The following is a 23123-nucleotide window of genomic DNA, read 5'->3' as shown; positions in this document are numbered from 1 at the left end:
GTTTGGAAAATCTTGATGTCCATTGCTTGTCAAATAGTTATGAAATGTTTCTTGGACCCTGGTTTCAAAAATGAATCAAATTGGGGTTGATTTTATTGGGCAAAATATTTGAAAAGGAAAGAAAACAAAAAAGACAGATTTGCTTTGGAAATTTTCTTGAACTTTGGTAGTTTTGTTAACTACCTTACCGTACGAGTTTTTCGGTAAAAATTGATAGTGAAGCAGTTCTCATATGGAAGATGATGTGTACCAAATTTGGTGTTATTCTAAGACCATTTCGACACCCAAATGAAGTACTAAAATTTGCCTTTGAAATCTAGAAATTCTTGAACTGTTTTCGATTTTGGCCAACTTTGAGCTACTGTGTCCTGACGCTCAAAACTTTGAATTTAGATCCATTTGTTGCATTTGAAACTTTGTTTGAAATTCTTATTGTATTACAAATTTAAGAGGCTAGTTCACTTCCTGTGAATTTTTGACGAATTTCCAAAGTTTGCCGAAAAACATGATTGAAACTGTCTTGTATGTTCAAGTCAGCCACTATGAACAGAAATTTGAATCTCTTCCATTTAGAATCTTAAAAAATTGTCTTATAGGAACTTTTAGTACTTTGAAACAAGATTCCAACGGTATAAAGTTTTCCAATTTTGGACCTATTGAGTGCAAGTTTTGATTTTCCTAAATTTGATGTGTAAAACTGAAATTTTCCAACTGAATGAGAAATGAGTTTTTGAAAACTTTTCTCTACCCTTTGTTAATGATTGATCATTTTAAACTCGATTTCATGGAGAAAATCAGTTTTTCTTGTATTAATAAATCATCACTTTTCAACCTTTATTTTGAGTAGTTAAGTTTCTTTGTTTGAGGTATCGACTAGTCTAAATGAGTGTACCTTCTTTCTTGATTAATTCGTGATTGTGAGTGAGAAATACTTGTTAATTGTTCAGGCGCTTAAGGAGATTTTGAAGGGAATCTCGGTGCAGACACTTAAAGCTTTGTTTGCTCACTTATTTTGAATTGGCGAGTGTCAAGTGCATGTTAAATGCTTATGTGATTGAAATGTGAATTGTACAAGTGTTATACATGATACGTAAACTTGTCGAGACGAGTGTGTATTTTATCGCGCTCGTTTTCCTGTAAGTGATGCTACAATTGAATTGTGCTATGTGAATTGATATTCGAATTGTGTGAAGTGAATTGTTATGGGAATTAAGTGAAGTGTTGCTATTGCAAACATATTTGTGTTGTGATGTCGAGTGGAGTGAACCTCCTCGACTTATGTGTATACTCGTGGGGACGCCCTTGTCCTCTTTTTCTTTTAATTATGCGATACTTGTTAATTGAATACACATGATCAGTAATTGTTCATAAACATGTTTAACTCGTAAGCCCTGAGCGGATGCATGTATCACACCAATCTGGGTGGGAGGTGACTCTCATACCGTCTCAGTGTTATAATCGGTTCCCTGAGCGATAGTATGTATCACATCAATTTGGGTGGGAGGTACCTCTCATGTCGACTCAAAACCCTAAACAAATAATCGGTTTTCTGAGCGATAGCATGTACCACACCGATTCGGGTGAGAGGTAACTCTCATGTCGACTCAGAATCCTGAACCATTTTCAGTCGATTGGAGCGATCACTCATACATGCTATAATCGGTTCTCTGGGTGGTAGTATGTACCACACCGATTCGGGTGGGATGGTCCTCTCATGTCGACTCAGAATCATAAACAAAGTATAAGTCGATTGGAGCGATGTCTGATCGACCACTGAGCAATAGCATGTACCACACTGATTCGAGTAGATGGTACCTCTCATGTCGACTCAGAACCATAAATGGAGTAAGTAAAGTTCTACGGACTTAATTATCTACTCGGGTGATGGAGTGTCATCATAAGGAGGTATTGGGTTGAATTTTGGCAAAGCAAGTGAAAATTAGCTCTTGAGAGTTCCTATATCATACTCAAGTGTGTTTAATTGTTATTCATGAATTACTTGGATGTTATAGCTTTACTCCTCGTACAAGTGTTATTATTTCTTGAACTACGTGCTTGCATGATTTTTGGCCTCACTGAGCGTTAGCTCACCCCATTCCATTTGTTATTCCTTAACAAGAAAGTGACGTGAAGGAAGTGTTTGGAAGATACTAGTGAAGGCTAGTCTTTTGTGTAGTTTGGTATGTTGTAACTGATCTTTGAGGAAATTGTGAGATTTGGAACCCGATGTAGTTGACTGAGATTTATATCCACGGATGTACTTGTGCAATGAAATATTATAGTCATGTTATTATTTTGGCATATTTAGATGAAATCATTGGAATTGATCTGTCTTTCATTTAAGGATTGAAATGAATCTCGGCGAGAGTTGGGCAGGCGATCCGCCGAACCCTTCGGTTCGCCTAAGGGGGAGGTGGGATCATCACAGTTGGTATTAGAGCTTAACTTTCATATCTTTGTAGTGTATCTTAAATTTAAAAGTTTAGGATGTCAGACTGTGGGATTTAATTGTGTATTAAGTGCAATGTGTGACACCCCTATTTCTTTCTTAGGCGAACCAAAGGATATCCGCGAGACGCCTGTCCAACTCTCGCCAGGACTCAAGACAAATCCCATTCAAATTTAATGAAATACCCGCTTTCATGAATATATAAGTAAGAAAGAGAGGTCACTCTCATAAATAACATTCAAACTTACATCCCGAGTTCCAAAATACATCCAGTATCCAATCCTTGCATCAAGTTCACAAAGGTTATATCAAATCTCAAAATATGCAATAATTTAGAGTCTAACCAAGTACATTGAAAATCTTAACACCAAAATACATTCAAAAGGGTTTCTCCGAGATTCACTTCCGATTCTTTCCTGTTAAGAAAAACAAAACTACAGGGCAAGCAAAATACTCGTGAAGCCAAGAACGCACATGCAAGCACGTTGTTCAAGTAACAATCCCAATTTAACAGGTAAAGCAATAATATTGCAATAAATAATAATTCGAGCGAGAAAAATAAACAGAAACAATTGAAGGATATTATAACTCTCAGGAGCTAATTTCCACTTGCTTTGCATATTTCATTCGTATATCTTCTCGTGATGACTCTCCATCAACCAGGTCGATATTTCCAATCCGTAGAATCCCACTTACTTCTCATGTCCGTCCACCGTACAAACCCCCACCAGGCCCGAACGACGATAAAAGGTGCTACTGTGCGAGTAGGCCAAGCAAGATCTCTTCAATAGATCAAGTTTATCATATTATTCTCATGCCTCATCGAGGTTCCCGACCAAACCCATGCTGACTCGAGTCCCAAGGTCGGCCTATGAGTTTGGGCGTCCTCCATGTACATTTAAGAGTCGAGAAAATTCACTCCAACGACGTATGCGGCCTTAGCATACTATTTCATGTTATTCAAGCATTTGATATATCCAAACATTTCAAGCATGAGTTATTCATTTCAAATGAGAACGAGTACGATAAAGTACACCATCGGCTCCATTTTCAAAATCTCAAGTCATGGATAACAAGTAAGCATGTATCAAGTTCACAGGAGTTCAAGTAATCATGCACTTGACACTCACCAAGTAAACAAGAAAGAAATGTAACTTGAAGTTCAGACATCTCTCGTGAGATCCTCTTGAAAGTCCTCTTGAGTGCCTGAGCAATTAATAATAATCTATCGCTCATAACCTCAATTATCGCAGAAGATTGTACTAAAAAAATCTCATGAAAATGAGCCCTATTTACTCGTAAATCGAGACTCAAAGGCGGGGTTTTAAAGCACAAGAGAAATCTGGCTTTCATCTCTAAATTCAAGAGTAAAATGATCATGTGATATTAAAGGGAAAAGGAGAATTCGAAAACTCTATTCCCTTAAGTTTCGAAAATTTCAGCTTGGATACAAGATTTTTGAAAAATCGTATCTCACTCATTACAAGTCCAAAATTGGAAACCTTGGTACCGTTGGAAACTCCTTCCAACATCCTAAAAGTTCCTAAAATACACTTTTACATGATTCCAAATGGAAGACATTCAAAATTTGGCTCAAAGTTACTGTTTTAGGCTATCAAGGCAGTTTCAGGGTTGGTTTTGGCCAATTTTGGAAATTCGACAAAATTTACAGAATTTGAACTAGCTTCTGAGATTTGAAACTCAATTAGAGTTATAATCAAAGTTTAAAACAAAATAATTAGAATAAAAATTGGAGTTTTGAGCACCAAGATATGGCAGCTCAAAGTTGCTGAAAAATGAGACCGTTAGGCCAATTTTCCAGATTTAAATCACTGACTTTGGGACGTTGGTTGAACACCGAAATGGACTCTGAATGGCACCAAATTTGGCAGTTTATCCTACCATATAAGGGCTATTTCTCTACCAAATTTCATAGGAAAATTCATTCGGAAAGTTGGTTAACAAAACCATCAAATTTTCCAAATCTCCAAGGCAAAGCTGCCTTGCACCTCTAGTTTTCTTTTCTCAAACCTTTGGCCAAATAAAATGCCTAAAACATATCTCATTTATGATAACCAGGTCTAATAAGGATCCAAGATACATTTGATAGGTGATTACACCAAGAATTTCAAATAACAAGTCCCAAGTCAAGATTGGTTACAAATCTGTCCAAAATGAGGGTTTTTCTCCCATAAAGTCAGTTTCAAAATCTGGTCATAAATTATTCAATTTAACTCGGAATTGAGAATGGTTGGTGGTGTTGAAAACTAGATTCATAAATCTACAATTTCTTAGAAGAAATCATTTCCAAAATCTGTCCACTGCTAGCTCATATTTGGGCACCAATTCGCTGCTCAAAACAGAGCTCCCAGTGTAGATATGAAATAGGACAGTCATGTTCAAACATTTGGTATGGACTACTCCGGTGGAACCAGGATATGTGTTTTATACCATTGGAAATCTGGGAATGTCTAGTTTCCAGTGCCATAAACAACACTCGATTTCGACGTCGGAGCAAAAAGTTATAGTGAAAACAAAAACACTGCCAGAGCAGTTACGGGAAATTTCCAGTTTTTCCTGGTTTCCAAAAACACATCATTTGGCCAACCAAATCATGAAATTTTTTGATGAAACTTCGTACACAACCTATATTACTCATATACATCAGAATCAAGTCATTAGAACCTCAAAAATTTGCACTAAAGTGCACGAAATTCACAGGGGCAGAATCGAAAAAATTCTCCCTTTGACCTCCTTTGGGTTTTCATCCTTAACATCACTCATTTCTAGTATAACAAGCACTAAACCAACATTAATAACACCATAGTTCATCAAATCAGTCCATCCAACCATAGTGGGAATTCATAGAGCCCACACACCAAAATCCAACATAAATAAAGCTACCCACATGCATGCATGAGCTCATAAGTGCACTACTACTTCCATAAATCAAGATTTTCAAGGTTGATCATCACTTACTTTAGTTGATGAACCAAGTAGATATTTTGGTGCTTCTTAGCCCAAGAAAAACCGTGAAAGTAGCTCTATTTCCTAACTTGATGTGGTCTCCAAGTAATTAGCTAAGTGTGGTTAAATTTTGGTGTGATTTGGTAGAAGATCGATTGATGAAGAAAATGGAAGAGCTTGGAGTTGTTTTTCTCTTCCTTGTGGCCGGCTGGAATGGAGCATGAGAGAGAGAGGTCGGATAAAAAATGAAGCTTCCAAGAGAATCTAAAATGTGTGGCCCAAAATTAAGCAAAAGTCAACTCTCCCTCGCGTGCGCACGCGGGCGTTTTGTGCTCGATTCCTCTCGAGTTTGTTTCACTAGTGCACTAAACCTCTAATGCACTTATATTCATACTATTATTATTCATTCTTAATGGTCTAGAAATAATGGTCTTAAGTCCCTCAATTAAATCACGCATGTAAAAACGCTTACTTCCGATTTTTGCACGATAAAGCGAAATTTTCAAGAGATTCTTATAACGAACGTATCACTAACTAATACTTCAATATTCAAGTATAAAAATACCTATTTTAAGACTAATGTACAAGTCTCCAATTTTTCAATATTATTGTATTCTCGAATCGATTATTGACTCTAATCGCGTATTCACTATTTTCACTTAATGAGTTTCCAAAAATTAAATTTTGAAACAAGTCATTTTAAAAATATAACTAAACTATAGATCTATATGATTAGGTTTAAAAAGGTTAGAAAATAATATTCGGGGCAATTGGCCAAATAAATAATTAAATCAACTAGAATTAGGAGTTTAAAATAGATAAATTTTGTGAGTCTTCACACAATGTGATCTTGGTGCTTGAGGTTGTAGTACCATTTTCGCTCACAAAACACCGTAAGATTTTAACTTTCAAGTTAGGTTGGAGGTGAGTCAAGATTAGGAAATCTAAATGGCCATCTAGTGAATTCAAGGATTAGAAACCTTACTTTCCCCACTATTTTGCTTGTCGAAATTCCGGAAGAAAACTTAAACTATTTGAACAATTTTGGACTCCACTTTGAACTTGAAAATGAGACATCTTTTGTACTCCTTTTGGCTTGACTTATTACCCTAGCCTGTCTAAAAACTTTCACCTTAAATTTAGCGAGGAAACTTGTATTCATTGGAAGTTTTAGGTTAAGAATTTAGAAAGTAGCTTAGGCTTTTGGATGGAATTTGGAGTTCATCATCATTCGAATGATGTGGTTTGGTATCCTGGATTCTTCAAGTTCTGTCCCTAACTAGGCTTATGATTTTTCTTTTGATCCTACCTAGGATAGTAGGGGTGGTCCTCGCCGTGAGATCTTTTGTATTTTGCCTGCATGTACCCCTATATTTTACGACACTTAGTTGCCTATGTCCTGCATTTTGACATATTTGGATTGTTTTGTGATCTCCCGACTTGTACTATGACTTTTGATAGATGTAAAGAATCATGCTTAATTCTAAATGTTTTTGGCAACTTGTATATGCATTGAGTTCTTTAATGCCTAATTATTCTTTTTCTTATGTCCATGGACTTATATTAAGTATGGTTCGGCGAGGAAGAGAAAAGGATCATGAGCGTGGGTTTAGGCAACCCCGCACTCCTAAGAAAGATGAGGGATCACGAAAGAAAAGATTGATGGATGGTCTTATGTAGTTCAATGGGATCCTAGTGCTGAATATGAGTCGGAAATAAACGAGAAGATTAGACTTATGCGACAGCCCTACCTCACCCTAAGGCGAACTAAAGGGTTTGGCGGACCGCCTGTCCAGCTCTCGCCAGGACTCAGTCATACCTCAAACAAAAACCGGAATAAAACCATAGGAATAAAAATAACAACAATCCAAAACTTAAAACGAAACTTATGTACATTGCTATCCCAAAAGGGAGTACAAATTTTGAATATACAAAGGTTCTCAATTCCTCATACATCCAGCCCGTGCCAAGTGCTAGGGCGAGAACCATTACAAAAAAATCAAAAGAACTAGACTGGCTAGTCTATACCGAGCTCTCGTCCTTGCTCGCCTTCCCCTGTTAAGGAAAACAAAACTAAAGGGATGAGCTAAAAGCTCAGTGAGGTTTCGAACACATAATCAAACAATAAGTTAAACACTATGTCAAGAAGCATTTACAATGGAAATCGATAATAATACATTCATTAAAAGAATACGTGCTCATAGGGAGCCATTCATTCATTCATTCTCCTTTCATTCCCTTATTCCTCCAATCATTTGAAAATGCAATTTTGTAAGTAAAACCCCTCATTTGCAGTGACATTTGTTCATTCATTTCATTCACCCCCTCCTGGACGTTGGCCAGGCTCCACCAGACTACAAGGTAATACTCGAGTATACCAAATATTCACCTAGGGTCACCATATCGCCCGACCGAGTCCGCTTCTGGCTCGAGTAAATCGGTAACGAAGTGCAGGGCCCAGTTCAGCCAAAAGGCTTACATTCATGTACAAGTAACGTTCCAATCATTAAATCATTGAAAATTTTCACATTCATTTAGGTCGAGTGCGATAAAGTACATACTCGTTTTGGCAAACATTGAACGCATTTAACTTGTTATCAATCGTTCATACAAGCCATATAATAATAAAAATAACAAACAAGAAACACTCACCTATTTACGCAAAATAACGTCCAAAATATCCTTCCGGATATTACCCTCAGTTACTGATGAAACCTAAGATTAAACGAGAGAAAATATTACAGTTTATCTAGCAAAACAATAGGTGAAATAGAAGAAAATCCGACTAACGACAAGTAGAACGTATAAAAATGACTTTAAAGGTGAAAAGAGGGCATTTGGATCTAAGGATGGAAATAACTAAGGGTTTCACAACCAAACGTAAAACTAAACTCAAAAAGAGTTATAAAATTTCCAACGGAAAACACTTGGACCAAAAACAAATCAGAATCCAACTAGATAGGCTAAAGAAATATTTTTTTGAATCGTTTATGTGGCTCAAAATCAATATATATTCAAGTAGATATTATATAACAAATGTCTTGATGAAAATCATGTTAAAAAGAGGACAAAATACCTTACTTGAAAGTAGTTTTCTCGTGGTCGAGAAAACCCTAATTCATACCTTTTTATTTTGGTAAGGAGTAAGTAAACATTTGAAGTTTCAAACTGAAGAGGTGTCATGCTTAAAACAATTGTCTCATTCACCATGCGAAAAGGTACAAGTTCAAATGGAATCTAGTTCAAGTAACACCATTAAAGAAAAGTAAGTCCAACGCATCCCCAAATCACATTTCAAATCTCACTTTTACTTATTCAAACTTCAAGAAAATAAACGGACGGCATTTTTCCTTAATTTCTTCACTTTCCATCCTACAATCAACCACCAAATCACATAACAATCAACCACAATTTCACATAGGCGATAAAATACACCTTTCGGCATAACAACCACAACTGAAGCTACACTTATCGGATTGAAACGAATCTTATGGCGTTTCGACGCTAAAACATATACCTACATTTCTTATGAAGACCTCCAAAGCCAAATCATGCATTTTCATGGTCAAAAATGGAAATCTCCACAAAAATAGAAATCTGTTCGCGAAACAGGGCTCATGGGTAGTCAAGGGTATTTCAGTCATTTCATATGCTACAATCCTCTGATCGAGCTAAAATTTTGTAGGCAACTATTTAACACCATTTTCTACAACTTTAATATTTTAACCTAAGCCTGATTCGGCCTCCATCATGGCCAAACAGAACCGGCCAGAACAGGGTAAGATGAAACCCTAAACTGAAATTTCCGCACCAAGCCAGAAATTTTCTGCAACCAATCATATCCAACATATACAAACTCCATTTTACACTATAACAAACCATCAATCCATGACTAAACAATAAGTATGATATAAAAACAGAAAAATTACTAATAAATCAAAAATCCATCAAAACTCCACTTTCAACCATAAGACCTACCACAAATCAACATATTTAGCCACTAAAGCCACTAACTTGACATTAACAAGAACAAAGACAAAGTTTTCAAGCAAGGTACCTTGACACTTCAAGAAAGATGGTAGTTTAGCTTTTCCTCCTCCAAAATTAATCCACCAACACCTTTAAGCTTTCCTAGTGATCACTTGTATGGAGTAGATTCAAGTTTGGTTGGCTAGATCACAAGATTTGAGCAATAAATGAAGCTAGAAAATGAAGAACTTTCCTCTCTTGTTTTGCTCCTCAAGAAGGCCGGCCAAGACAAAGAAAAATGGGTCAAAATTGGTTTTTAGTAAAGGTAAGAAAGTTAGGCAAGTCCAACTCCCAATCGTGTCGCAACACATGGCACTCTTAATGGTTCAAGCTTATCTTCTTTCTTCCAATGGTTAATCTATCTACCTAACCTCTAATTATCTCCTAATACCTTGCAAAATAATAACACTTAGCACAAAAATCACGTAATCACCAAAATTTTATCGCACTAGCGAGTCCCACGTCTATAATGCGTTTCAAATTTAACATACACTGACTTATACTAGGAAAATGATTTAAAACTGTACTTGCTTATAAAAATGTATAGAAACTTTAATATTTTAAAGGCAAGTATAAAAATGTAGGCAAAAATAAAATAATGCCTACAAAATGTGAAAATTTTCGGGTTCTCACAACTTACCAGTTTTATAATGAATTGACCTAGTTGGGTATTTAGTGAGGTTCTCCCCTGTGACATTTTAATAATTGTTCTACACGTATCTTGTGATTGGTCCTGTGGACTTGTTTCAACCTTTCATGCACGTTTGAACTCGGTCGTTTTGGACAAAAGAAACCAAATCATTACTAAAATTGTCAATTTTGAAAATCGAATACCAGAAAATGGTTTTGGACAAATTGAGTCCGAAAATTCTGGTAAGCTTAGTCTTCTATTGAAAAAATATTATTCTATTCGAGTTTCGAACTACAAGATGGAATCTTTTAACTAGAGTTTTAATTGACCCTAGAGCAAATTATTCTTGTGTAAATCCTAGTTTCATGAATGGTATAAGTAAAGTGCGATCACTTGCCTTATGACTTGAATAATTAAAATGCCTATTGGGGATCAAAGTTTGATTATTTCTTGGATGGATAGAAATTGTGAGATATGGGTTGAAGAGTGTAAGTTATTGATTGATCTGATAAGCATAACTATTAAGGGGTATGATATTATCTTAGGTGTGAATTTCGAGAACGAAATTCTTTCTAAGGAGGGAAGGATGTGAGGACCCGAAAATTTTGTTATTTTTTTATCTTATTTTACTGGCTTATTTATGTGAGGACCCAAAAATTTTCTTATTTTATTTTATTTTACTGGCTTAATTAATTATTTAATTCGACTATTTAAAATTCATTTATATGGGAAAACGCCTCTCTTATGTTTTTAAAGGTTTTGATAGGAAAGTTACTTTTCAAAAACTCGTTTAATTCAGAACAACGAGTACACATTTTTCAAGAATACATTTGAATTGACAGTGTATTAATTTTGGAAAAGTAAGAATGATCAATAGTGAATTAAGAAAAGTCGTGAGGACTCGCAAAATTTATTTATTTTAAACTCCTGTTACGAGTTTATTTAAATGTTTAATTACCTGTTTGCCCTGAATATTATTTTCTAACCTTTTTAGATTCAATTACATGGAACTATGACTTACATGTATCTCTAAAATAACTTGTTACGAAAATTAATTTTTGAAATCTCGTTAAGTGAAAATAGTGAATACACGGAAATTATAGCTGATTTAAAGATACAATAAGCTCGAAAAATTGGAGACTTATACATTAGTCTTAAAAATAGGTATTTCTATGTTTAAGCACTCAGGTATTAATTAGTGATACTATCGTTATAAGAATTTCTTGGAAATTCCACTTTATCGCGTACAAATTGGAAGTACACGTTTTTACGACTGCGATTAATTGAAGGACCATAGACCTTTATTTTGGGACTACTAAGAGTGAATACTAATGATATGAATATAAGTGCATTAGAGGTTTAGTGCACTAGTTCAATAAACTTAAAAGGAATCGAGCACAAAACGCGCGCGTACGCACACTATTTGCGGTTGACTTTGTGCACCCAATACTTAACCATTAAGCTACCTTCAAGAAGCAAGCTCCATCAGATTTTCCCTCTCTCTCCTCACTCCCAACAGCTGAACCAACAAAGGAGAAAAACAACTCCAATTCCATCCTAATTCCTTCACCAAATCTTCTCCATTCCACTTCAAATTTCAACCACTCTTAGCTAATCACTTGGAGATTACATCAAACTAAGAAAGAGGGCTGCTTTCCACGATTTTCTTGGGGTTTCATTGGACCAAAAATTCTGCCCTAGTTCATCAAGAGAGGTAAAGGATGATCAACCCTTCAAATCTTACTTTATGGAAGTAGTATTGCACATCTAGGCTTATGCATGCTTATGGGTAGCTTGTTTATGTTGGAAAAATTGTTGTGTAGACTCTATGAACTCCCACTTGGATTGGATGGACTGATTTGGGGAATGATGATGAAATTTATGTTGGTTTAGAGCTTATATTAGTGGAATAATACTGAGTTGTTGATAGAAACTCAAGGATGGTGCTATGACCAAAAGTGACCATTTTACCTGCCATGTTCGTGACCTTTGGTGCGAAATTTTGAGATTCTAATGGCTTGTTTATGATTTATACATGTTATATTGAGTGTGTGAAAAGTGTCATTGAAAAATAACATGATTTGGTTACCCAAATGTGTTGATTTCGAAAGCTTAGAAAACTGGAAAATGGTTTCCGTAACTGCCCAGGCAGTCATCTTGTTTCGGCTATAACTTTTTACTTCGATGTCGAAATCGAGTACCATTTGTGGCAATGGAAACTTGACATTCCCAGCTTTCTATTGGTATAAAACGCACATCATGGTTCCACTTGTGTGAGCCAAACCATTTGTTTGAAGTTTGCTATCTTGTTTCGTTGGTTCACTACAGGGCAGAACATGAACTACAAATTGATGCTCAAATGTGAGTTAGTTGTGGATGGATTTTGAAAATGATTTCTTCTGATAACTTGTAGCTTTATGAATCTAGTTTTCAACGCCACCAACTATGCTCAATTTCAAGTTGAATTGAGTGAGATATGGCCAAATTACAAACCTGGATTTTTCCTTGAAAATCCTCTTTTGGCTAGTTAAATGGCCTAACTTGATTTGAAACTTGTTGTTTTGGAAACTTTGATGTTCAACATCAAAGTTTTGATGTTCAACATCAAACTTTATATTAGATGTTCCATGGACTTTGTTTCACAAATAAACCAGATTTGGGTTGGTTGCATTGGACAAAATGTTTAAAAAGGAAAGAAGAGCTAGAAGACAGTTTTGCCTTGGGAAATTTCTGGAACTTTGATGGTTTAGTTAACTATCTTTCCGTGTGAATTTTCAAATGAAATTTGATAGAGGAGTAGTCCTCATATGGAGGTTTAATTTTTAAAATTTGGTGATATTCTAAGACCATTTTTTTACGCAATAGATGTCCCGAAATTGCTCTTCGAATCTGGAAAACTTTTCCTTTTCTCTTAGTCGAATGGCCAATCTTGACTTGGGACTTGTTATTTCGAAATTCTTGGTGTTAATCGCCTAAGAAAATGTATATTGAATGTTACTTAGACATTTTCTACACAAATGAACTATGTTTGAAAATATTTCATTTGCCAAATGATTTAGAAAAGGGAAATGGTAGCACAAGGCAGCATTGCCTTAAAAATTTAGAAACTTTCGTGACTTTGTTAACAGACTTTACGTACGTATTTTTCCATAAAATTTGACAGAAGAATAGCCCTTATATAATAGTGTAATACTGCCAAATATGATGCCATTCTGAGTCCATTTCAATGCTTAACCAAAATCCCAAAGTTTGTGATTTGAACCTGGAAATTGCCTAAAAGTTTCGATTTTTCAGCAACTTTGAGCTACTATATCTTGGTGCTCAAAACTCCGATTCTTATTCTGCTTCTTAGGTTTTAAACTTTGTTTATGACTCTAATTGAGTTCCAAATTTTAGAGGCTGGTTCACATTGTGTGAATTTTTCTGAATTTCCAAACTTTGCCGAAAACCAACGCCGAAACTGTCTCGCAAGCCAAAACAGCAAGTTTGAGACAAATTTTGAATACCTTCCATTGGAATCATGGAAACGTGTCTTCTAGAAACATTTAGTACTTTGGAAGTAGTTTCCAATGGTACCAAGTTTTCCAATTTTGGACTCATAGAGAGTGAGATTTGATTTTTCAAAGTTTGCTTGCCGAATCTGAAATTTCCGAACTTAAAGGAAATTGAGGGTTTCAAACTCTCCATTTTCCTCTGATATTGCTAGACCATTTTACACTTGATTTCAAAGACAAAAATCAGATTTCTCTTGTATTTTGAACATCACTTCCGAGCCTCAATTATGAATAAATAAGGTTCAATTCATGAATTCTCCTTAGAATGAACACTAGTACAACCTTCTTGATAAGTAGGGAATTTTAAGCAATAGTTTGTAATAGACAACTATTGTTTGCTCAGGTGCTCAAGAAGACCCTCAAAAGGATCTCGAGGGGAACACCTGAAGGATTGTATACGCACTTACTCTTTTGTTGCAATAGGTGAGTGTTCCATATAGGAGTACGTAATTTGAATAAGTCTATGACATGCTTAATCTATGATCATTAAGCGTTAAGGATTACATGTTAAGTATTTACCACACTCATGCATATTTAAGTAAGGTATACTTGAATTATTCGACATGAAATGCTTGAAGAACATATTTACATGATTACTTAAATTATTCGACATGAAATGCTTGAAAAGCATATTTATATGACTATTTGAATTACTTGACATAAAATACTTGAATTGCATATTTATGTGATGTGTTTAAATGATTAATTATGCTATGACTGCATAAGTCAGTTGAAATGAATCTTTTCGACTCTTAAGTGGTAAAAGTGGGAAACGGCCAATGGAGACTTATTAAAATGACAAATGTCTACCAATTAACCGTGATTACTACCGTTAACTGTCAACCGTTAACCGTTTCCCGTAATTACTTACCGTTTTCCTATCTACTTGATTACTTGATTACCGTAAATTACATGTTCACATAAAATTATCAAATATTGCTTACATGTTTATGTGTTAATTGATGCTAGTAATTGCTCATATGAAATTGTCTACCATTTTAAGGCGAGTGTGTACTTTATCTCACTCGACCTACCAAAAGAATAAATTTTTACCATTCGCCAAATTATTTGATTACTTGTGCATGTTGTAAGCTCTAATCTGAACTTGGGTCCTGCCCTTGGTTACTGACCTATTCGAGTCAGGACTGGACTCGGTCGGGTAGGTTGGAACCCTGGGCCACCGTTTCGGTATACTTGAGTATTACCACTGGAGGGATAAGGCGATGGCCAGACAGTACCATGGGGACCGGAAGTTATAAGGTGCAGTTGACCGAAATAGTTCCAATGGAACACCGTATCCTTCAATGTGTGTTTATTTTACATAATGATAACCATTTCATGCAAATGAGCTATACTTGTGATATGCTCAAATTACTCGTAGAATGATAATTGTCTCATGTTCATATGTCAACATGCAACCCTGAACCATACATGCCGTATGCTCAGTTACTTGATTTATTAGAACTGCTAGAGTGTCTTGGAACCTCACTGGGCTGTGTAGCTCATTCCACAATTTTATTTTTTTAACAGGGTTCGAAACTGAGAGTGCTCGTGAATAGTACTAGATTGTTTTCTTTTGAAGATTTTAAGTTGTATTATAGCAGATGACTGTAATAAATATTCTTTTGGTTGTATTAAACTTGAGAGCTGATTAATTGTAAATGTGAGATATTTTGGAGTACTTTAATTATGTGTTCAGGTATTTGAAGTTTTTCGAACTTTTAAATTATGGATTGTAGTGAGTCCTGGAGAGAGGTGGGCAGGCGTCCTGCGGATACCCTTTGGTTCGCCTTAGCGAGAAGTGGGGGCGCCACAGTTGGTATTAGAGCTTAGGTTTTAGATCTTGTAGTATGTCCTAGGCTTAAAAGTTTAGGATGCCGGACTGTGGGACTGGTTTGAAAGTTAAGTGACTATTTATAGGAATGAAAATCAGAGCCACTTTACGTGGTCTCTGTGTGGGGTGATTTTAGACCAATTGGTGTTATGGTCCTTACTATATGATTGAGTAAAAGTTTAAGTGCTCTTCTAGAAATGTAAGCTGTGAATCATGAATGTAATAGGTTGTAAAACCTTTGTCTTGATACTTGGAGGAAATTTGATATGTATGTTGGGTAGAAATCTCGAATGTGGTGATTTACTCTTGGAACTGGCCGGCTCGAGTTGTGAATTAGCTTATCTCGGATTTTTGTACCCGAGTACTTGGGAGTTGAGGACAATCCTAAGGACTTGAGATCTCCATTTGTGGGGAATAATAATGAATCGATATTTTACGTGGATAGTTACAGAAAACCAATAATCGTTTGACCAAAATGGCACAATAATTAAGAGTGGGATGCGGAGAAGATCATGGCCAAAAGATCCTTATATTGGGATTGAAGTTGAACATGTTAGGGAACGGGAATCATTTAGTTCCAATTAATCTAGTAAAACACTATTTGTGATCTTTCGTAGTGGGACGATGGGAGTAGATTTAAGAGTTGTATCTTGGAGATGAATGTACTTTTGATAATCAATTGTTTACTTTTGTTTATTGACTTTGACTTGGTATGAGTTTACTTGACTAAAACTTGTGTTATGATTTAATGAGCTCTAATTTGTGTTTACTTTCATAGTGATAATGTTATTTGTGTAAGTGATTTCCTTTTCTTTAAAAGATATTACTAGCATGTGTATAGTTCAATTATAGCTTAGTGTGAGACTTATACATATGCATATAGATTAGCTGTGAACATGGAAACTAGAGGACAACGAAAGGGACGTCAACCTAGACAACCCCAAAATCAAAGAGTAGGTAATGGGTCTGATATTGATCAAAACGGCGAGCCAAGAGTTGGGGAAGGAAATGATCGAATGGGATTAGTTTTAACCCGCATGACAAATGTACTAGAGCTCTTGATAGCTCAACAGGGTCAGGGAGTTGGACAAGGAAACCAACGTGGAAACCAAGAGATAGGGGAGGATCGAGCTTTGGAGCAGTTTCAGAAATTCTTCCCACCCAAATTTTCTGGAGGACCTAACCCAGAAGTGGCTGAGAATTGGTTAGAGAATATAAGAAATATGTTCGATGTCTTGGATTATACAGAGGAAAGACAAGTCACATTTGCTGTATTTCAACTTGAAGGAGCGGCCCGAGTTTGGTGGAATGTTATAAGAAATAAGTGGGAAAGAGATCAAATTCCAAAGATTTGGATAAACTTTGTGCGTGAGTTTAATGAGAAATTTCTCCCTCCACTTGTCCAAGAAAAGAGAGAAAACGATTTTATAAAGCTTCGTCAAGGAATTTTAAGTGTGGCTGAGTACGAAACACGTTTCACGAATTTATCAACATATGCTCCAGAATTGGTGGCTACTGAACGGAAGAGAATAAGACGATTTATCCAGGGATTAGATTTAGAAATTCAAGATGCCCTTGCCGCAGCACAGATTGAAACATTTAGTGACGCTCTCCAGAAAGCGCAAAGGGTGGAAAGTACAAAATCTTAACTGAGAGCCTTTCAAGCGAAGAAAAGAGATGTATCCGATAATAGACTAAGGGTGCGTTTGCTTCTATAGAATTAGAATTGAATTAGAATCGAAATTCTATAGAATTGGAATTCTATGAATTGGAATTCCAAGTCATTTCAATTCTTTCGTTTGGGAAATACATAGAATTGATACGGAATTTATTTGGAATTCCAAATTCTTTGTTTGTATGAGAGAAGAATTCATTAGGAATTAGAATTGTTTTCAAGAAAATGCTTACATAAAATTTTTCTTTTTTTCTTTTTTCTATATAATAATTTCTTTTTTTTCTTACATTTAGCTAATTTTTACTAAAGATTTAAAAGAAAAAACCAATTTGTGCCTTTAATAATTTATTTTTTCTCACTCTCATATCAATTTCTTTGGTGAGCATTTCCTTTAGCATGTTTTGATCCATTATCCGTTTTTGTGAAGAAATATTTCCCCATCTCAGCCGTGGTATTTTCAACTGTGTTTTGATATATTATAATAAAGCAAAATTCTTTCTTATTTCTAATACTTATGCAAAATTCAAAAAAGATTTCATCAATCATAATAGCTATGCACAACTAAAACTCAAACTCCTCTATTAAGTACCAATGGCATGATAAAAATATGAGAGAGGAAAAGTTGAAGCAATTTTTCACTCATGTGACAATAACTACAAAATCAAGAAGCAATATTTCATGAAAAAAAGGTAAGAAAACAATCAGTTACAAATAAATCCTACATATGCAACAAAAACACTTGATCAAATGCTTCAACTGCATAAACCAAAAAGCTAAAAACTATCAGTTACAAATAAATCCTAACTCAAGAGGCCAACTGTATAAACCAATTTCTGCTTCTCCCGTTTCCACGCCTACTCCAACCGCCTCGTCTTGTTTGTCTCTGTTTTATGTTCTTCAGTAAATAAATAGAAACTTAAAAACAAAAAAAATTCCAGCCAAAACACATATCTCCAAATACCCCTTTGTTTGTTCATATCAATTCTTCACTTAGGTAGCTGCGCATTAAGCCGTAAGGAGAGTTGATAGCCACGAATTGTATATGTTCAAGCATAACTCTGCAGATCAGAGGTCAAGAGAAAGTACTTCAATGAAGCAGCAGATACAACATAGGTATATTGCTGAGAGGTTTGATGTAATGATTGAGAAGATCATAGAGGAACATCAAGAGACAAGGACGAAGCGTCGGCATAACAATGATGCAAGTCAACAAATGAAGGATCTACTTGATATATTGCTCGACATATCTGAAGATGAAAGCTCAGACATAAGTCAACTGTTCTAATTAGTGTCAAAATTGAACCGTTATTACCAGGCTCAATAGTTGAAACATGAAAGCCAGAGATAGAGCTATAATTTTCACATCAAAAACCTATTCACAGCATTCTAAGTGCTTGAAAATAAATACCTTTATAAAACCACAGATACAAGGAAGACTGAAGTGACGATCTTCAGCCTTTAAGCATGCCCAACTTCATATCAGCCCACAACTTTGATATCAAGAAGAATGCACCGACTTCACTTAAATGCAGGGCAAGGTTAAACAAGCCTTCCTGTAACATATTAGGAACAATCAAACACATTTAAATATACGCTAAGAGAGTGTGTGTGAGAGAATTTATGACAGCATTAAATAGTCCAAAACAAACATTCATCACATTCCATGTCCATTGACGAGAATTTAGCAGCCTTGAGCTGATACATAAAATATTTTTCAGGCCCTGACAGCAAGTTTTTCAACAGCCACTGCAGTATAGAACTAAAAATTCGCTCTGTCAAAGTAAATTTGTGATTCCTTCTATGATTCTAGATACTAAGTTAAGAAGAGTAGAACTGGTTTTAAGAAGATTTTTTAATCTGACACTTGGTCATAACAGCCAACAGCCTTGGAGTGTGAACTGGAGACGTTATATACTTGATCATAACAGCCAACAGCCAACAAATTTATGCGTATTGGTGAAATAGATTTTGTTAATATAATACAAGTTTTAAAGAGATGAATTCTATCAGAGACGATAAAAGCAAAATTGATTTTTCATTTTCTTATGACTGCAGGAAGATAGTGTTACTGAAACGAACCTTCATTTTTTTTCACGCAAACTGTTTATGCTTTATTAGGATGTGTTAAAACTTTTGTGAATATGAAGACTACTTCCTCGGTAAGAAAGTGAGTTCCAATTTGTTAGCTACTACTAAGAGCAAAGAATATGCAGTCTAAAAGGTTTAAGCTATGTTGATCTTTAAGTAAAGCATTTTTCACCTTTTTTTCTTAATATACATTTCAGCAGCCATTGGCCAGGAAAGTTGATAATTAAGCTCTAAGGCTCAGAGAACTAAATTCAACACTCCCTCATTTTCTCTCCTCAATCTCACACAACATACACACAAGAGAGAATTAATGGAGGAGATCCAACATTTCAGTCATGAGCATCCCTTGATATTGAGCAAACTCAAAGACGATGAATTCTCTGATGAGAAAATTAGTCGTTGCAGAGGCTGTTCACTTAAAATTTTGCCAGGATCAACCTTTTATTCATCAATATCTAGGTATGTTCTTCATATTACACACCATCCACCATAAGAAACAAAAGGGATCACAAAATTCCATTCAAATACAGATCAACCAGAATTTCATTCAACAATTTACTTGTCTAAAGACAAAACAACACCAAACATTCAACAAGAAAACACTAACAAAAAGGTTCCCTTTTCATATCATGATTAATCCTTTCAACTTTTACAGTATGAGCTATCCAATTTTCATCAAAGTTCAAGGGAAAATAATCAATCAAGTGACAGTGGACAATCAGAGCAACAATGGAATACAAAAGTAATGATCAATGAATTTTGCCAAATTGGTAATGAAATTTCATTCTTCACTCATCGAATCAATTCTCAATTCATTCACTAGAAGGGAAGGGGAAGACTGACAGAAACTAATTAAAACCCCATAATTTCAACCTGTGTTATGCAGTGGGCAGCACAAGTGGAGGAGGCGGCGGCAGGAATGCTCCAATAGAGCATTAGATATGGCGATCGATAATGGGAAGAGAAGAGAGACATTTGAGTTTTTTCCATCAATTTTATGGTTGACCCATTTTTGAGATTTTACCCGTAAAAGACCCGCGTATTGACCCGATTTAAGAGTTCAAGCGTGGAATTGGAATTGGAATTCTTTGGTCCAGCCAAAGAATTGAAACTACGGAATTCGATAGATTTAGAATTGCAATTCAATTCTAACTCTATAGGAAAAATAATACCCAAACACAAGAATTGAAATTGAGGTTTCAATTCCAATTCTATACTCCAATTCTATGGAGAACCAAACGTACCCTAAAAGAAATTGGATCACCACCCAAAATCAGAAAAGGAGAGGATGGAGTAAGACTATCACTCCCTGCACCACTCATGATAAAGGAATCAAAAGGAACTATGTCACGAGAAAATGCAACCGGACAGATACGATCAAAAGAAACCTCACAAGCAAGTCAAGTCACAATTTTTCGTCCAACCTGTGGATATTGTGGAAGGACAAACCATACCGAAGAAAACTGTTGGCTAAAGAGATGAAAATGTATGGGATGTGGGAGTACCAACCATAAAGTTCACGACTGTCCAAGGAGATATCTCCGAGAGACTACCACTCAACAAGGAAATAGAACTAACCCTCGACAAGTCAATGGAAGAGAAAACCGACCAATGGCATCTGGAAGAACATATGACATGATTACTCAACAAGGTTTAGGGTTATCTGAGATTACAGAATGTATGAATTGTGAGGACGAAATTCTTTTAAGGAGGGGAGGTTGTGAGGACCCGAAAATTTTCTTATTTTATTTTATTTTACTGGCTTAATAAATTATTTAATTCGACTATTTAAAATTCATCTATAAGGAAAAACGCCTCTCTTATGTTTTTAAAGCGTTTTACTTTTCAAAAACTCGTTTAGTTTAGAACAACGAGTGCACATTTTTCAAAACTATATTTGAATTGAGAGTGTATTAATTTTGGAAAAGTAAGAATGGTCAATAGTGAATTAAGAAAAGTCGTGAGGACTCGCAAAATTTATTTATTTTAAACTCCTGTTACGAGTTTATTTAAATATTTAATTACCTGTTTGCCCCGAATATTATTTTCTAATTTTTTTTAGATTCAATTACATGGAACTATGACTTACATGTATCTCTAAAATGACTTGTTACAAAAATTAATTTTTGAAAGCTCGTTAAGTGAGAATAGCGAATACGCGTTTGGAGATTATAGCTGATTTCAGGATACAATAAACTCAAAAAATTGGAGACTTATATATTAGTCTTAAAAATAGGTATTTTTATGTTTAAACACTCAGGTATTAGTTAGTGATACTATCAGTATAAGAATTTCTTGGAAATTCCATTTTATCGCACACAAATTGGAAGTACGCATTTTTACGCGCGCGATTTATTGAAGGATCTTAGACCTTTATTTTGGAACTACTAAGAGTGAATAATAATGATATGAATATAAGTGCATTATAGGTTTAGTGCACTAATGCAACAAACATAAAAGAAATCGAGCACAAAACGCGCGCGTACGCGCACTATTTGCGGTTGACTTTGTGCACCCAATACTTAACCATTAAGCTACCTTCAAGAAGGAAGCTCCATCAGATTTTCCCTCTCTCTCCTCACTCCCAACAGCCAAACCAACAAAGGAGAAAAACAACTCTAATTCCATCCTAATTCCTTCACCAAATCTTCTCCATTCCACTTCAAATTTCAACCACTCTTAGCTAATCACTTGGATATTACATCAAGCTAAGAAAGAGGTCTGCTTTCCATGGTTTTCTTGGGCATTCATTGGACCAAAAATTCTGCCCTAGTTCATCAAGAGAGGTAAAGGACGATCAACCCTTCAAATCTTACTTTATGGAAGTAGTATTGCACATCTAGGCTTATGCATGCTTATGGGTAGCTTGTTTATGTTGGAAAAATTGTTGTGTGGACTCTATGAACTCCCACTTGGATTGGATGGACTGATTTGGTGAATGATGATGAAATTTATGTTGGTTTAGTGCTTGTATTAGTGGAATAATGTTGGGTTGTTGATAAAAAGTCAAGGATGGTGCTATGACCAAAAGTGACCATTTGACCCCTGCCATGTTCGTAACCTTTGGTCCAAATTTTTGAGATTCTAATGGCTTGTTTATGATGTATGCATGTTATATTGAGTGTGTGAAAAGTTTTATTGAAAAATAACATGATTTGGTCACCCAAGTGTGTTGATTTCGAAAGCTTAGAAAACTGGAAAATGGTGTCCGTAACTGCCCAGGCAGTCATCTTGTTTCGGCTGTAACATTTTTCTCCGATGTCGAAATCCAGTACCGTTTGTGGCACTGAAAACTAGACATTCCTAGCTTTCTATTGGTATAAAATACACGTCCTGGTTCCACTTGTGTGAGCAAAACCATTCGTTTGAAGTTTGCTGTCCTGTTTCATTGGTTCACTACAAGGCAGAACATGAATTACAAATTGATGCTCAAATGTGAGCTAGTAGTGGATGGATTCTTAAAATGATTTCTTATAAGAACTTATAGCTTTATGAATCTAGTTTTCAACGCCATCAACTACGCTCAATTCCATGTTGAATTGAGTGAGATATGGCCAAATTACAAACCTAGATTTTTCCTTGAAAATCCTCTTTTGGCTAGTTAAATGGCCTAACTTGATTTGAAACTTGTTGTTTTGGAAACTTTGATGTCCAACTGTAAGGCCCAAAGACAACCTAAGAGGGGGGTGAATTAGGTTGATTAAAAACTTAATTGAGTTTATGCACTTTTTCCTTAATAAAAGGTTTACCTTCTTTTCTAGCAGTGATCAATCAAGTAAATTTAAAGAAGAGAACAATGTTGATCAAAATTAAGAATATATATATAAGCAATGAGAATTTTATTGAACAAAAAGAATAAGATAGAGTATCAAACCGATTGTCTACCAAGCTTTTCT

The 23123-nt window shown here is 35.5% G+C and overlaps 1 long non-coding RNA gene across 1 annotated transcript; it reads right to left on the bottom strand.

Annotated features, from left to right (window-relative positions):
* Nucleotides 1-17747: 17747 nt before the first annotated feature.
* On the bottom strand, nt 17748-20185 carry LOC113718739 (uncharacterized). Its single transcript, XR_003454617.2, has 3 exons — nt 20101-20185; nt 18548-18692; nt 17748-18197 (listed from the first exon to the last, which is right to left on the bottom strand). It is a non-coding gene; the product is annotated as an uncharacterized lncRNA (long non-coding RNA).
* Between the last annotated feature and the right edge of the window lie 2938 nt (nt 20186-23123).

This window comes from Coffea arabica, chromosome 10c (genome assembly GCF_036785885.1).
Source record: "Coffea arabica cultivar ET-39 chromosome 10c, Coffea Arabica ET-39 HiFi, whole genome shotgun sequence".
Lineage (NCBI taxonomy): Eukaryota > Viridiplantae > Streptophyta > Magnoliopsida > Gentianales > Rubiaceae > Coffea > Coffea arabica.
The sequence above is the reverse complement of the archived record's forward strand: the minus strand, read 5'-3'. Positions and strand labels throughout refer to the sequence as shown.